Consider the following 16830-nt stretch of genomic DNA (forward strand, 5'->3'; position numbering starts at 1 on the left):
TATAACTCCAGAATGAGGATACCACATGGTGGACTCCCTTTTAAACCTGGGTACCTGTGGTGTACAGGTGACCCCTGGGCCTCCACCAGTTATGCCCTCTGGTGGTGCCAGCATAGTGTATACAGTGTGAACCTTGTTGATGGTACCTCCGGTAAACAAGACTCCATCTTATGCAACTATACAGTGACTACACAAAGAGTGTACCTACAGTGTGCAGATATAACATCACTCTCCCCCAAGTCTTTTGTGCCAATTATATTTGCATTATGTGCTCTGGCTTAGCTCTCCCAGACTTAAGTGTCAATAGCCCTTGCAGCTTGGCTGTGCTTTGGTTTGGCTCTCTCCCGGTTAACCCCCAAGTCCTTATTGCCACAACGTTGGGTAGTGGTTACCAGTTGGGATGGTTCGATGATGCAGTGGGACTTCAGTGGGTTCTGGGTGTGATCCATGTGTGTGTCCATGGCTACATGCATCCATTTTCCCTCCCACATGTAGATCATGCCGGTGGCTCATCGCATTCATATACATTCAAGTCCAGAAAAGGAAATTTGCATTTACGTCATTGCATTTGTGGTACAGTTGTGAGGCAAGTACATTTGACTGCTGAGATACATTGATGGTACATCTTTGGGATCAATGCTGGGGTCAGCACCGGTGCATGACGACAAGCTAGTTCCAGAGCTGCTGGATGGTGTCCAGGTAGCCTGGTGGTGGCACGTTGCCCAGTGCTGGCAGTGGGAACCCGGTTGGCTCGAGTTGCCCGCTCTCGGGGCCTTTGCCGTTGCTCCTAGGGTCGGGCAGCTTCACAGATGCCGGTGACCTCCCTGTCCTCTCCTTGCGCCGTGAGACGCTGCTGCTCCCAGAGGAGCAGTCCTTTTGCAGTGCACACGAAACTACAAATTCGCTTGCCTGGGCGTTATTTGGTTTGGGATCCTGGCTGGTCCCGGTCCCAATTGGGAGGACCGCCGCGGGTGATCCTTCGCTCCCAGGCGTAGCCTTGGCGGCGATGGGGTCTGGGGGCTGCGCCTTAGCGCAGCTTGTTTTTTCAGGATCGTGGCGGTTGGTGCCATCGGGTGCCTGAGAGGTGGAGCTGATCAGGGGCAGGGTATCGATACGGTGCCGTGGCCCTCCGGAGATCGCTTGCTCTGCAGCTTGTCTATTTTAGCTGCTTGTGGCCACACTCCGTGGTGCATCACTCTGGTCCCAGGGTTGCAGGCTATAGCATCGGGTAGCCCTCTAGATCTGTGTGCGTCCGATGGGTGTTTGCCCGCTACATAATCAGAATACAGTTGAAATCCTGCATCGCACAACGTTTCATTGCTTATTGTAGATAAACTGTAGCTCCGATCGCAATCGTCCGACTTTTCTTTGCTTATTACATGTATAAAACTCTGATCATCAATTACAAGCTTTGTATTTAGCTCACAGTTGTTACTACATTGTGTGAGAATGTGAGACTGTCCTTTTAAGTGTGGTGGGTTGCTGGCCTCCTGTAAGAGAGCCTTGCTATCTTTACCCCAATCCTCTTCTTCGCTTGGTACCACATGTTGATTCATCAGCGCTTCACCTCGTGGTTTGGCCACCATCTTTCTTCCATCCACGATGTCGGCTGCTGTGAGCCTCTTCTCCCCGGGTTACATAGAAACATAGAAACATAGAAAATAGGTGCAGGAGTAGGCCATTCGGCCCTTCTAGCCTACACCACCATTCAATGAGTTCATGGCTGAACATTCAACTTCAGTACCCCATTCCTGCTTTCTCGCCATACCCCTTGATCCCCCTAGTAGTAAGGACCTCATCTAACTCCTTTTTGAATATATTTAGTGAATTGGCCTCAACAACTTTCTGTGGTAGAGAATTCCACAGGTTCACCACTCTCTGGGTGAAGAAGTTCCTCCGCATCTCGGTCCTAAATGGCTTACCCCTTATCCTTAGACTGTGTCCCCTGGTTCTGGACCTCCCCAACATTGGGAACATTCTTCCTGCATCTAACCTGTCTAACCCCGTCAGAATTTTAAATATTTCTATGAGGTCCCCTCTCATTCTTCTGAACTCCAGTGAATACAAGCCCAGTTGATCCAGTCTTTCTTGATAGGTCAGTCCCGCCATCCCGGGAATCAGTCTGGTGAACCTTCGCTGCACTCCCTCAATAGCAAGAATGTCCTTCCTCAGGTTAGGAGACCAAAACTGTACACAATACTCCAGGTGTGGCCTCACCAATGCCCTGTACAACTGTAGCAACACCTCCCTGCCCCGTACTCAAATCCCCTTGCTATGAAGGCCAACATGCCATTTGCTTTCTTAACCGCCTGCTGCACCTGCATGCCAACCTTCAATGACTGATGTACCATGACACCCAGGTCTCTTTGCACCTCCCCTTTTCCTAATCTGTCACCATTCAGATAATAGTCTGTCTCTCTGTTTTTACCACCAAAGTGGATAACCTCACATTTATCCACATTATACTTCATCTGCCATGCATTTGCCCACTCACCTAACCTATCCAAGTCACTCTGCAGCCTCATAGCATCCTCCTCGCAGCTCACACTGCCACCCAACTTAGTGTCATCCGCAAATTTGGAAATACTACATTTAATCCCCTCGTCTAAATCATTAATGTACAGTGTAAACAGCTGGGGCCCCAGCACAGAACCTTGCGGTACCCCACTAGTCACTGCCTGCCATTCTGAAAAGTACCCATTTACTCCTACTCTTTGCTTCCTGTCTGACAACCAGTTCTCAATCCATGTCAGTACACTACCCCCAATCCCATGTGCTCTAACTTTGCACATCAATCTCTTGTGTGGGACCTTGTCGAACGCCTTCTGAAAGTCCAAATATACCACATCAACTGGTTCTCCCTTATCCACTCTACTGGAAACATCCTCAAAAAATTCCAGAAGATTTGTCAAGCATGATTTCCCTTTCACAAATCCATGCTGACTTGGACCTATCATGTCACCTCTTTCCAAATGCACTCAAACCCGGCAAGTACTGTACATAGACTGGCGTCTTTTAGAGGCTGGATTGTAGAACGTGAAGCTCCTCGGGAGAGAGAACAGGCCCCCCCGAGTCCCTTTAACTCCTAGTCCGCTGAAGGAGGTTAATCGGTTAGCACCATGCTGGCATTGCATAGGAAACCATCGGGCTCACCAGTGTCCCTGTAAGGACTATGTGTGCAAAAGGTGCAGCACAAAGGGCCACCTCCAGCAAATGTATAAAAGAAATGGGACTCACCGTGTTGATGAGTCTGCAGGGAGCCATGAATCCAGCACGGATTACGAAGAGGCAGTCAGAGGCAGCTTATCCCCACGATGAGGTGTAAGGAATGTTTACCTGCACCATAGAATGTTCCTCATTCAGAATGGAAGTTGAGATAAACGGCGCTCCAGTCTTCATGGAGGTGAACACAGGGGCGAGCCAGTCAGTAATGAATCAAGAAGCCACCTAAGCTGGGAAGTCGCCTTTAGGTCCGATTTTCTTCCTCCGGAGTCCTGCCACTGGAGCCTGGAAGGTGCGTTTGGGTCGTCTCAGCTGGATCATCTCCGTGCAGTCGTGCTGAGTGGTCTGTGCCTCGGGTGCTGTGCTGGTCTGTTCTCTGGTGCCGGATCCAACCTCAGATATGGGGGTTTGCTTTGCCTCTGAGCACGGGGGACGTCGATCGCTGGAGGGATGAAATCTTCCCAGCTCCAATCGATCTTCTCCATCCACCTTCTTCCGAGTAGCATTGGTCCATCACCTGCAACAATCCACAGTGGTAACTTGTGCACCGCGCCATCATGGAGTACCTTAACATTCGCACTACCAACGACTGGGATGAGTTCATTGGTGTAGGTGAGCAGCTTTGCTTGAAAAGGGACCAACTTGGGTCATTCAGTTTGATTGTCCCATAGCCTCTCAAAGGCTTCTTGATTCATTACTGACTGGCTCGCCCCTGTGTTCACCTCCATGAAGACTGGAGCACCGTTTATCTCAACTTCCATTCTGAATGAGGAACATTCTATGGTGCAGGTAAACATTCCTTACACCTCATCGTGGGGATAAGCTGCCTCTGACTGCCTCTTCGTAATCCGTGCTGGATTCATGGCTCCCTGCAGACTCATCAACACGGTGAGTCCCATTTCTTTTATACATTCGCTGGAGGTGGCCCTTTGTGCTGCACCCTTTGCACACATAGTCCTTAAAAGGACACTGGTGAGCCCGATGATTTCCTATGCAATGCCAGCATGGTGCTAACCGATTAACCTCCTTCAGCGGACTAGGAGTTAAAGGGACTCGGGGGGCCTGTTCTCTCTCCCAAGGAGCTTCACGTTCTACAATCCAGCCTCTAAAAGACGCCAGTCTATGTACAGTACTTGCCGGGTTTGAGTCCTGAGGAAGAGTCATCCGCCTAGAGCCACAGGTCAAGGTCATGAATACCTGGCTCATGGTGATGGCCTTCTTCGATGTGACTGTGGCCGATTCCGATGACAAAGATATCCCGCAGCGCTTCGGTGAGGTGTTCGCCGAAATCACATGGTGCCGCCAGCCTCCTGAGGTTTGCTGCATATTTCGCGATGTCCTGGCCTTCGTGCCGTCGGTGGGTGTAAAACCGGTGTCTGGCTGTGAGGATACTCGCTTTGGGCTGGAGTTGTTCTTGGATCAGCATTACAAGGTCCTCGTGCGACTTGGTCGTTGTCTTCGCTGGTGCCAGCAAGTCCCTAACGAGGCCATAGAGGGAGGGCCCACAACTGGTGAGCAGGATAGCTCTGCGCTTATCAGTCAGCGAGGCTGGATCATCGCCTGCCAGGTCGTTGGCTGTGAAGAAATGGTCGAACCTCTCCACAAAGGCGTCCCAATCATCCCCATCGGTGAACTGCTGCAACGTACCAAAGTTAGCCATTTTCGCGTGAAAGTCTGTAATCTCGTCGCCAATTGTTATGTCTTTAGATGCTCTGATAATGACTCCACAAGGCAAAGTATTGCACTTGAACTGTAGTGACCTTTGTCCGTTTAATATAACTCCAGAGTGAGGATACCACATGGTGGACTCCATTTTATACCTGGGTACCTATGGAGGACAGGTGACCCCTGGGCCTCCACCAGTTGCGCCCTCTGGTGGTGCCAGCATAGAGTATACAGTGTGAACCTTGTTGATGGTATCTCCGGTAAACAAGTCTCCATCTTATGCAACTATACAGTGACTACACAGAGTATATCTACAGTATGCATATATAAAAATCAAGGTCAGAAGTGAGTATGTTCGCTGATGATTGCACAATGTTCAGTTCTATTCGCAATTCCACAGAAAATGAACCAATCCATGCCCATATGCAGCAAAACCTTGACGACATTTAAGCTTGGGCTGATAAGTGGCATGTACCATTCGTGCCACACAAGTGCCAGGTAATGACTAAATCCGACATAAGAGTCTAACCCCAACAGAGAGTCGAACCACCTCCCCATGGTATTCAACGGCATTACCATCGATGAATTCCCCCAACCTCAACATCCTGGGGGTCACCATTGACCAGAAGTTTAACTTGAACAGCCACATAAATACTGTGGCGGGTCAGAAGCTAGGTATTCTGTGGTGAGTGTTGTTGTATAAAGAGGAGTCAGACTGAACACTGAGCTCAAAGTAAAGTGTGACCTTAGTCTTTTATTGCAGGTCTCGAGTGCCTCTCCATCCTGTGAAGCCTCCTTAAATACTTGTGCTCCCAAAGGATTATGGGATCCCTTGGGACTCCAGGGGCTGAGCCCTCTGGTGGCGGTACAGAGTAAATACTAGTTTACATATATAATCACTCCCCCCCGCTTCCAAAGTCAATAGTGGAACTATTTACAATGAGTCAATCTGGGGCCCTTCTTGCCCTGGTTCATCGTCTCAGTGTGAAAGCTGGATTTGTTGAATAATTTGTTGGGCCCTCGCTGGGCTGCTGTGCAGCTGGCCTTCCTGGGCTGCCTGGTGTGTTGGGCCTGCTGGGCTGCTGTGGATGATGGGTGCTGCTTCGTGGTCAACCGCGGTGCCGATTGCCACTGGTGTGTGTATTGGGGGATCAAAAAAGGTAGGGTCCAAGGTGGATTGCTCAGGATAGTCCGTGAATCTGAGTTTGATAGTCCAAGTGTTTCCGGTAAATGAGTCCATTTGAAAGTTTGACCCGAAATACCCTGCTCCCCTCTTTGGCCACAACAGTGCCGGGAAGCCACTTGGCACCTTGTCCATAATTTAAGACAAATATAGGATGATTGATTTCAATCTCGCATGACACATTTGCGCGATCATGGTATGCACTTTGTTGAAGCCGCCTGCTCACTACCTGTTCATGTAGATCAGGGTGAACTAACGAGAGCCTTATCTTAAGCGCTCTTTTCATAAGCAGTTCAGCAAGTGGGATCCCAGTGAGTGAGTGAGTGGGGTCTCATGCGGTAGCTAAGCAGGACTCAGGATAGGCGAGTCTGCAGTGAGCCTTCAGTTACCCTCTTCAAGCCTTGCTTGATGGTTTGCACTGCTCTCTCTACCTGACCATTGGACGCTGGTTTAAACGGGGCAGATGTGACATGTTTGATCCCGTTACGAGTCATGAATTCTTTGAACTCAACACTGATAAAACATGGCCAGTTGTCGCTCACCAGGACATCGGGTAAGCCGTGAGTGGCAAACATGTCCCGCAGGCTTTCAGTGGTGACAGCGGACGTGCTAGTCGACATTATCTCACAGTCAATCCACTCGGAGTACGCGTCTACAACCACAAGGAACATTTTACCCAAGAACGGGCCTGCATAGTCAACGTGTACCTTAGACCATGGTATGGAGGGCCAAGACCATAAACTTAGCAGCGCCTCCCTAGGTACATTGCTTAACTGCAAGCATGTATTACATCTGTGAACGCAGGACTCTAAGTCCACATCGATACTGGGCCACCACACGTGGGATCTGGCTATCGCTTTCATCATAACAATGCCTGGGTGGGTACGGTGGAGGTCACTGCTGAAGGTCATCTGCGCTTCTTGGGGACCACGACTCGATTGCCCCACATAAGACAGTCTGCCTGTATAGACATTTCATCTTTGCGCCGCTGGAACGGCTTTATCTCTTCCAGTGTCCCAGTGGAAATGCAGGACCAGCTCCCGTGAAGCACACAGCTTTTGACTAGAGATAAGGGGTCCTGGCTTGTCCAGGTTTTGATCTTCCGGGCAGTGACGGGTGATTGCTCACTCTCAAATGCTTCCGTAACCATGGCTAGATCTGCGAGCTGCGCCATTTCCACCCCCGTGGTGGGCAATGGCAGCCTACTGAGAGCATCGGCGCAGTTTTCTGTGCCTGGCCTGTGGCGGATGGTGTAGTTGTATGCGGACGTGAATGCCCATCTCTGGATGCGGGCCGCTGCATTGGTATTTATCCGTTTACTCTCAGAAAACAGGGATATAAGTGGCATATCGTTAGTTTCCAATTCGAATTTTAGCCCAAACAAGTATTGATGCATTTTCTTTACCCCATAGACAAACACTAAAGCTTCTTTCTCAATCATGCTGTAGGCACTCTCAGCCTTAGAAAGACTCCTGGATGCAGAAGCAACCGGTTGCAGTTTCCAGAAATCATTAGCTTATTGCAATACACACCCGACGCCACAGGTCAACGCATCACATGCTAGTACCAAACGCTTTCATGGATCATATAACACAAGCAATTTATTTGAGCATAACAATTTCCTTACTTTTACAAAGGCATTTTTTTGGCTTTTGCCCCAAACCCATGTGTCCCCTTTTTGTAGTAAGACATGCAGTGGCTCTAACAGTGTGCTGAGACCCAGTAATAAGTTACCAAAGCAGTTCAGGAGTTCCAGAAACGACCGCAGCTCCGTCACATTCTGTGGCCTCGGTGCGTTCTCGATTGCCTCAGTCTTCGCGTTGGTGGGCCTGATGCCATCCGTCGCAATCCTCCTTCCCAGGAACTTCACTTCAGGCGCCAGAAAAACGCACTTCGAGCGTTTTAACAGAGTCCCACGCGGTTGAGTCAGCTAAGAACCTCCCCCAGCTTCTGCAGATGCTCGACTGTGACCAAGATGTCGTCCTGGAAGACCACGGTGTGCGGGACTGACTTAGTAAGCTTTCCATGTTTCCCTGGAATATCGCCGCCGCCGATCGGATTCCAAACCGGCACCTGTTATAACCAAAAAGACCTTTGTGCGTGTTGATGTGTGAATGTTTAAAAATGTATAGAGACATTGAAGTTGAGAATGTGGGAATTGTATAGGGACAGTATAAGCTAACAAAGAATTCATGGAAGAATAGCCATGACATCTCAGACTCGAGACTGTGAAATGTTACAACACTAACACATATTGAAACAAAACCCACAGCTTGCAGAAAAATCTCAAGGTCTTATTAAATCATGTTATTAACCTGAAACATTAACAGAAGGTCTTTGTTTAAAATCAGACCATACTTAGGTCGGCTTATGAGTGGACAAAGGGAAAGAGGGATCAAAAGAGATAGGCTGAACTAGGATGTCACTCTAGCCCTATCTTGTTATCTTTTGCCGAAAATGCATAACCGTCGTCCCTTTACAATGTAACGTCACTTTGTCCGTAGGAAGTGGGTGCGTTCGAACAGACTTGCATTCCTTCTGTCTGATAAGGTCCCCGATCGGGATTTGCTTTTTAAATAAAAGCTTGCTTTGTTTAAAGCACAAACGGTATTCGTTTCAGTAATTTTGCTGAACCAGATTGAGGTAAAAGAATCCAGAAATCAACATTTGGTGTCAGAAGTGGGATCTCAACGGACGACTGCCGAAAACTTGCGAATTAAGAGCCAGACTAGTCTTGGACGAGACGAGGGGAAAGTGGCCACTGGAGTGAGTATGATTTCAATACTGCTCCAGTTTCCCCCGGTTTCAAAAGTCTGAGGAAAGTTTAGCCACTCGCTGGTTCTCAGGTAGTGTCTGAACGAGATCCAGGACAATCTGGTGAATACCTTTCAAACTTAGAATAGGGATAGAGATAGGGAAATTGCGCGGTGATGCAAACCAAGCGGCGACTTGGAAAGATAGGTTAGAATAGGTAAGTATTGCGCGGTGACGCAAACCAAGCGGCGACTTGGAAAGATCGGTTAGAATTGCGTGGTGACGCAACCAAGTGGCGACTTGGAAAGAGTAGATCCGTGCGGCGACACGGAAAGTAGGGATAGTTAGAGCTAGATAGGGATAGATGATCAATCATGGATCCAAAAATTAATAAGAAAAGAGATTCTTGTGAACGTCTGTTTAAATGAGAAATGCTTCTGTGATTTTTACTGTAAAAGAAAAGCCGGGGAATTGTGGTTTGTTTTATCTCCACCTACTTTTTCAAACAGAATGAAAGTTTTTTTAACCCTTCGTAGTGTTGTCCTGTATGTGGGAAGTTTAAGAGTGTGAACCTTATTGAATTACGTATATTCGGATGATAAGTTACGGAGCCAGGAAATGCACAAAGGATAGGTTTGTTGAGTAAAAAAAAAAATACATGGTCCCGGTTAAAAAAAAGGATTTAACATGCTCACTTACTTGTCGAAAGAAAACATTCAGAGAAGGCACAGCAAAACAACTGAGATGGATTCAAAAGGATTCAAAAAAAATATTATATTAAATAACAAGACCTTGAGGCTGGAACAACTGAGATAACGAAAAGCAGTCCGCAGCCTACGTGCCAGACTTCTCTCGAGTTATGGAAAAGACAAAAAAAAAAGTAACGTACTAAATAGGTGCTGAAAAAATAATGTTCTAAGATTTTAAATTATGAGAAAAACTCCACTGCAGTCTAAAAAAAAATCACTCCTGTCCAGTTGGCAGAAAAACTCCATTAAATTAGGGCTTTCATTGACAGAAGGAGGACATATTAAAAACCGTAGACGTCTTAAAGAAAGAATGCACGCACGAGAAACGTACTCAGAGTTCCACTGGGACCTCTGAGAAAGGTATCGATAGACTACTAGTTAAAATGGTTGGCTTTGCGTTGACCGAGGCTGATGACGAAATTGAATTTCAGTAAACAAATGTGTGGTCTCGTTTTAAATCAATTAAAAAAAATATCTTTGGCAAGTACTTGAATAAGAAGTTAAAAAAATATTGGAGTTTAATCAAATGCTGCCTTTCCTGATGAAAAGATTTTTTTTCAGATGGTTATGTGAAGTCACGTAATGACATCAGGTCTTCTTACAAACCTGTAAAGGAGTTAACCCTTTCCATTGACAGCCGTTTCATACTGAACATTATCAATTTGGATTTCTTAATAGAAAAAAGACTCACCTAACAGAGGAATGGTGCGATAGTCAGAATAAAAATAAAAACAGAACTAGCTTATGTAATAATACTTGCCTGATACAAGAAAGAAAGAGATACTCAAACAAAACAAATTGAAGAGTTAAAAGGCTAAGATAAATAAGCTGAAAGGGATCCACAAACCCAGCTTAACCCTGACCTCCGATTTCACGGAGTGACCTCGACATGCATGGATATAATGCAGAATCAAGGGACCTGTGGGCCCTGGTAAAGCAAACCCTGAGCCCAACTGAGCATGCCCGATTTCTAACTCACCTAGGACGTGCTACTCATGATGCATTGGTGGTTGCTCACCCTAACGATGTCCAGGATCGCCTAAACGCTATCTTTAATGCTCTCACCACGACCCTTCAGAAGCCCATCAGTATGGAGCCGCCTCGGGTGGAAGAACCAAAACCCGACCCAAGGGGATACCAGATGGAACCGCAGTATTGCGTGCAGGGTTGGGTGGATAAACAGGGATACGGTTATATCAAACACCCAAACGGCCCGGGCCCTGCTAATTACGGACCACCCTACTGTCCCCGGCCTGGTATGGGAAGAGGTCGGGGCTGGGAAAGACGAGATGGATGCTTTATTTGTGGGCAAGAAGGACATTGGAATAGAAATTGTCCCTCCAGTCAGCACGAAAAAGAGGAGGAAGAGGAGGGGGGCAAGGGGGGAAGAGGACAGGGATCGTACACTAACTTCTCCCAGAACCCCTTTGGCCAACCGTCCCCCGATTCGTATTGACTATGCAGCTTGATTGTGCAGGGACCCTCCCCGGATGACGAACCGATGATATTGTTAAAAATTCGGAATGAGTGGCAACCCTTCTTGATAGATACGGGAGCCTTCATGTCTTCTGTACAATCAAAGCTTAAACTCCCCGCCTTCACTGAAACACAGGGACTGTCAGGATTCCTGGGACAAGTCTCTACATTCCCGGTGTCAGAACCGGTTAAAATGGGTTACCAGGAAGAATCGGTGGAACATCGATTTGTTATCACAACCAATCTGGACTGTAACTTCATGGCTAAAAACCTCCTCTGTAAATTCCAGTTGCATTTGGAGTGTGGAGATGATGGGATTATTGTAAAACAGGGAACCCTTAAGCGGCAGTATACCACTAGAACCCCTCAGTGGTGGTCTCTGGACCTGCCGCAGGCACCCTATCACGTGACCCTAGCATACAATCCCAGTGGAAATGGGAAGACCTCTTCACTCCAGCAATCGATGTCCCCTATGCTCAGAGGCAGAGCAAAACCTCACCTTTGCTTGGGCCAGGCACCAGAGAACAGACCAGTGCAGCACCTGAGGCACAGACCATCCATCACGACTGCGTGGCAATGATCCGACTGGAACGATCTAAAAATACCTTCCCAGCTCCAGTGGCAGGACTCCTGGGGAAGAAGATCAATTTCATAGGTACCCTTCCAGCGGTTGTGGCAGAATCGCGGGAGAGAAGGATCAAGGCAGTCGACCTCGAGGACAGAGGCAAGATGGCGTTCCTGCTGCAGCGAGGGGCAGCGTGGTTGAAAAAAGAGCCCCACCACGCTAAAGATTTGGAAGTTATGGTGCGCCAGGCTATAGACGAGGCTGACCCTACCAACCGGGATGTGCAAATTGTAAAACATGGCCGAACAGTCCAATTCCACAGGGGCCCCGAGAAGGTCTTAACGACTCTGCAGCATCATACTGGCTCTGGCATACCTGACTATGTGGATCCTCATGTGTGGGCAGAGGACCCCTCCCAAGTGGGTTATACTCCCATTGATCCGATTGAGATCCCAGTGCAGGGCAATGTGGACTGGCCCTCTATCCGACAGAACCCACTGAAATCACAGGCAATCCTAAACTGACCTTTCGGCACTGTACTGCAATTAATCCGGCCTGTTTTCTTACTGAGCCACCCCAAGATGAGGAAGAACCCAGTCATGATTGTTTATCTTTAATTTAAGAGGCCACATCAGTCAGGGAAGATTTAGTTGATGTACCAATTGAAGATCCAGACTGTATTATGTATGTTTACGGAAGTTCTTCTATTAATCCAGAAGGTACACGCATCTCAGGATACGCCATAGTAAACCAGGAGAATCAGGTCTTGGAATCTGTCGCTTTTGAAACCGCCTATTCTGCCCAACAAGCTGAACTATTCTCCCTCACCCGAGCCTGTCTCTTGGCCAAAGACCTCAAAGTCAATATCTATACCGACTCTAGGTATGCCTTTGGGATGGCCCATGTTTTTGGACAATTATGGAAAAATAAGCAACTAGTATCTGATTTGTTGCAAGCCCTCATGCTCCCCAAGCACATTGCCGTTGTTAAATGTACCGCCCACACCACCGGAAAATCCCCGGTTGATATAGGGAACCACTGTGCTGACAAAGAGGCTAAACAGGCCTCTCGTGACCAACAGATGGTAGTGCCCAAAATGATGAGTCAGACTAAAAATCCTGCGAAGGATAAGTTAGCCTCGGAAAAACCAATGCCAACCATCCAAGAGGTTATAAAAGCACAGGAGGACGCTCCTGAAAAAGATAAACTGTTGTGGAAATATTATGGATGTACTTACGACAATGTTTCTAAACTCTGGACCACTCCCGCGATACAGACTTGCATGTCTGACGAGTTGGCTCTATGGGTTATTGAATGTATGCATTTTGCTACTCATTGTGGAGCAAGGACCACGAGTGATACACTTTTGGCTACTTGGTGGCACCCTAGACTCCAGGCGCTCGCCCAGAACATCAGTAGTCGTTGCCTGGTTTGCCAGCAACATAATCCAGGGAAGGGAGTCCCCTGTGATTGGGGTAAAACGCCCCTACCTGAAGGTCCCTTTGAGACATTTCAGTTGGACTACATTGAGTTGCAAAAAGTTCCGTGTTACAAATATGTGTTAGTAATAGTAGATGTGTTTAGCAGATGAATTGAAGCCTACCCTAACCTGGACAATAAGGCTCAAACTGTTGTTAAGGTGTTAATGAGGGAAATTGTTTCTAGATCTCAGCTCGACTGATGACCACCTATGTTCTTTCTCTGACTCAGGCTCTGCGACTAGCTCACAACCAGGTTCAAGACCTCCCAGTTTTACCCGAATTGTCCCTCGTGGCACCAGGGAAGTATGGATTCGGAAGGGATTAGAGCCACAATGGGAGGGGCCTTTTCAGGTGTTACTCACTACCCCCACTGCAGCCAAGGTTGAGGGGAAAAGTGCCTGGGTTCACCTGCACCACTGCAAGCTCACCACCCTCTAACGAACCTATTTTACTGGTTATTCTAACTCCTGTTTCTGTTCCAGACTTCCTCTTCTCCATAGCTGAACAAGGCCATTGGCATCCTAATTGGAACGTGGACCAGTTTGAACTTTTATCGTAGTGATAGACAGCCAGCTACACCGACGGTGACCTGAGAAGAGAGACGGGAAAACTGAACTCTTTTAATCAGCAAAATAATTGGACTATTTATCTGGATCCTGAGCCATAAGATGAAACTGTGTCTGTATGCCACAGTCTGTATAATAGTGTTGATATATGACAGTTTTGGCGCATGGGAGGGGAGACAGAGACGAGAGCTCCATGTAAACACCTTTTTGTACATGTCTTATGTTTATGCGCAAAATGGGAACTTTTCTAGATGTTGGGTGTGTTCACATTTCCTCTACATTCCCTATACATTCCAAAGGGGGAATTCCTTTGCGCCCTGTTCCACTAACCCTAACTGAGACTGTCAGATGGATTCAGAGCCAAACTATCACGAGAGGAGGGGGGCCAATACAATACTGCTGAAGCTCTGGAGGGCATCACAGCTGAAATAGTAGCAATAAGGACCGTAGCATTACAAAACCGAATGGCCCTCAATTACCTGTTAGCTGAGAAAGGGGGAACGTGTGCCCTGATAGGATCTGAATGTTGCACTTACATTCCTGATAGTTCAGAAAACATAACCAATCTCGCTGATCACATAAGAAGGGAGGTGAAGAAGTTATCCACACCAGCAGAAGGATCTAGCTGGTTTGATTGGCTATCAGATGGATCTTGGAGATCCTATCTAATTGTTGGTTGCCTTAACCTTTGTTGTAAAGTAATGATGGCAAGGTTAGCAAACCCTCTTGTGGTCAAGGGCTCCCGAGTTATGATCCAACGAATTAAAGAACTACTCGACACTAACAACAATATGATTCAGGAAATAGAGTGTGAACGGATGAATGCGATACTCCGAGAATGATCCTAAGTGTTATCATGGAATGATAAAAGGGGGGAATGTGAATGTTTAAAAATGTATAGAGACATTGAAGTTGAGAATGTGGGAATTGTATAGGGACAGTATAAGCTAACAAAGAATTCATGGAAGAATAGCCATGACATCTCAGACTCGAGACTGCGAAATGTTACAACACTAACACATATTGAAACAAAACCCACGGCTTGCAGGAAAATCTCAAGGTCTTATTAAATCATGTCATTAACCTGAAACATTAACAGAAGGTCTTTGTTTAAAATCAGACCATGCTTGGGTCGGCTTATGAGTGGACAAAGGGAAAGAGGGATCAAAAGAGATAGGCTGAACTAGGATGCCATTCTAGCCCTATCTTGTTATCTTTTGCCGAAAATGTATAACCGTCATCCCTTTACAATGTAACGTCACTTTGTCCGTAGGAAGTGGGTGCGTTCGAACAGACTGGCATTCCTTCTGTCTGATAAGGTCCTCGATCGGGATTTGCTTTTTAAATAAAAGCTTGCTTTGTTTAAAGCACAAACGGTATTCGTTTCAGTAATTTTGCTGAACCAGATTGAGGTAAAAGAATCCAGAAATCAACAGATGCAGGTGAGGGCCTTCGATGATTCCTCCAGTAACGATTGATAGTTACTTTGTAATTGCCATAGATTCTGACAGTGCTGTCTCCCTTGAGGACTGGGACGATGGGACTGACCCACTCGTTGAACTCGATCAGGAAAATGATGCCCTCTCTTTGCAACTGGTCTAGCGCGATCTCTACCCTTTCTCTCATCATGTACTGTACTGCTCTTGCCTTGTGATGGATAGGTCGCGCCCCCGGAATTAGTTGGATCTGCACTTTTGCTCCTTGGAGTTTCCCGATGCCTGGTTTGAACAGCGAAGGAAATTTTATTTAAGTCCTGGGCACACGAAGTGTCGTCAGCGGATGAGAGCGCTCGGACGTCCTCCCAGTTCTAGCGTATCTTTCCCAGCCAGCTCCTGCCGAGCAGCGTGGGACCATCACCCTGTACCACCCAGAGTGGTAGCTTGTGCACCGCTCCATTGTAGGAGACCTTTACGGTAGCACTGCCGATTATAGGAATCAGTTCTTTAGCGTAAGTTCTTAGTTTCGTGCGAACTGGAGTTAAGACTGGCCTTGAGGCCCTGTTGCACCACAACCTTTCGAAAGTCTTTTTGCCCATTTTGGACTGGCTCGTGCCCGTGTCCAGCTCCATTGACACCGGGACTCCATTTAGTTCAACATTCAGCATTATCGGGGGACAATTCATGGTAAATGTGTGCATCCCATATACCTCTGCCTCCTCGATCTGAGGCTTTGGTTCGTCATGATCCTCCGTGGATCTGTCCTCCTCTGCAACATGGTGGTTTGCAGGTTTAACAAGCTTTGCAGTTCGTCTGCACACTCGTTGGAGGTGTCCCATTGTTCCACAACTCTTGCAAACGTACTCTTTGAATCGGTATGAATGGAAATGATGATCACCCCCGCAGCGCCAAAAAGGTGTTAATGGCCTTGCATTCATCACCCTTGATGGTGGACTCGGACATCTGCGGAAGTGTAGCTGCAGGCATGTGTGACCTGCTCTGTATGTTACGATTCGAAAACAACATGACTTTGTTCACAGTACTTGTAGCAGCACTTGTGTGCTGAGAGATTTGCTTCGTATTGGTGGCAATGAACGCCTGGGCTATCGCTATGGCCTTACTCAAGGTTGAGGTCTCTACAGTCAAAAGTTTGCGAAGTATGGTTTCGTGGCCAATGCCAAGTACGAAAAAGTTTCCGAGCATGTGCTCCAAATGTCCTTCAAATTCGCAATGTCCTGCAAGGCGTCTTAGCTCGGCGACATAACTTGCCACTTCCTGGCCTTCAGACCTTTGTAGGTGTAGAACCGGTACCTCGCCATCAGAACGCTTTCCTTCGGGTTCAATCTCGGACCAGTGTGCACAAATCATCGTACGATTTCACCTTGGGTTTCGCTGGAGTGAGCAGATTCTTCATAAGGCCATACGTTGATGCCCCACAGAAGGTGAGGAGGATCACTCTTCATTTGGCAGCGCTCTCTTCCCCATCTAGTTCGTTGGCCACGAAGTATTGGTCGAGTCGCTCCACAAAAGTTTCCCAATCATCTCTCTCCGAGAATTTCTCCAGGATGCCCACTGTTCTCTGCATCTTTGGGTTCGCTATCTGTATCTCGTTGCTAGTTATTGTGTATGGAGAAAGAGTCAGACTGAACACTGTGAGCTCAAAGTAAAGTGTGACCATAGTCTTTTAATGCAGGTCTCGAGAGTGCCTCTCCAACCTGTGAAGCCTCCTTAAA

The 16830-nt window shown here is 47.4% G+C and overlaps 1 protein-coding gene across 1 annotated transcript in view; it reads right to left on the bottom strand.

The window, feature by feature from the left end:
* Positions 1–16830, bottom strand: part of LOC139266712 (dynein axonemal heavy chain 8-like) — a 2132242-nt gene that overhangs the window by 2033574 nt on the left and 81838 nt on the right. The window lies entirely within an intron of this gene.

This window comes from Pristiophorus japonicus, chromosome 7, assembly GCF_044704955.1.
Source record: "Pristiophorus japonicus isolate sPriJap1 chromosome 7, sPriJap1.hap1, whole genome shotgun sequence".
NCBI lineage: Eukaryota > Metazoa > Chordata > Chondrichthyes > Pristiophoridae > Pristiophorus > Pristiophorus japonicus.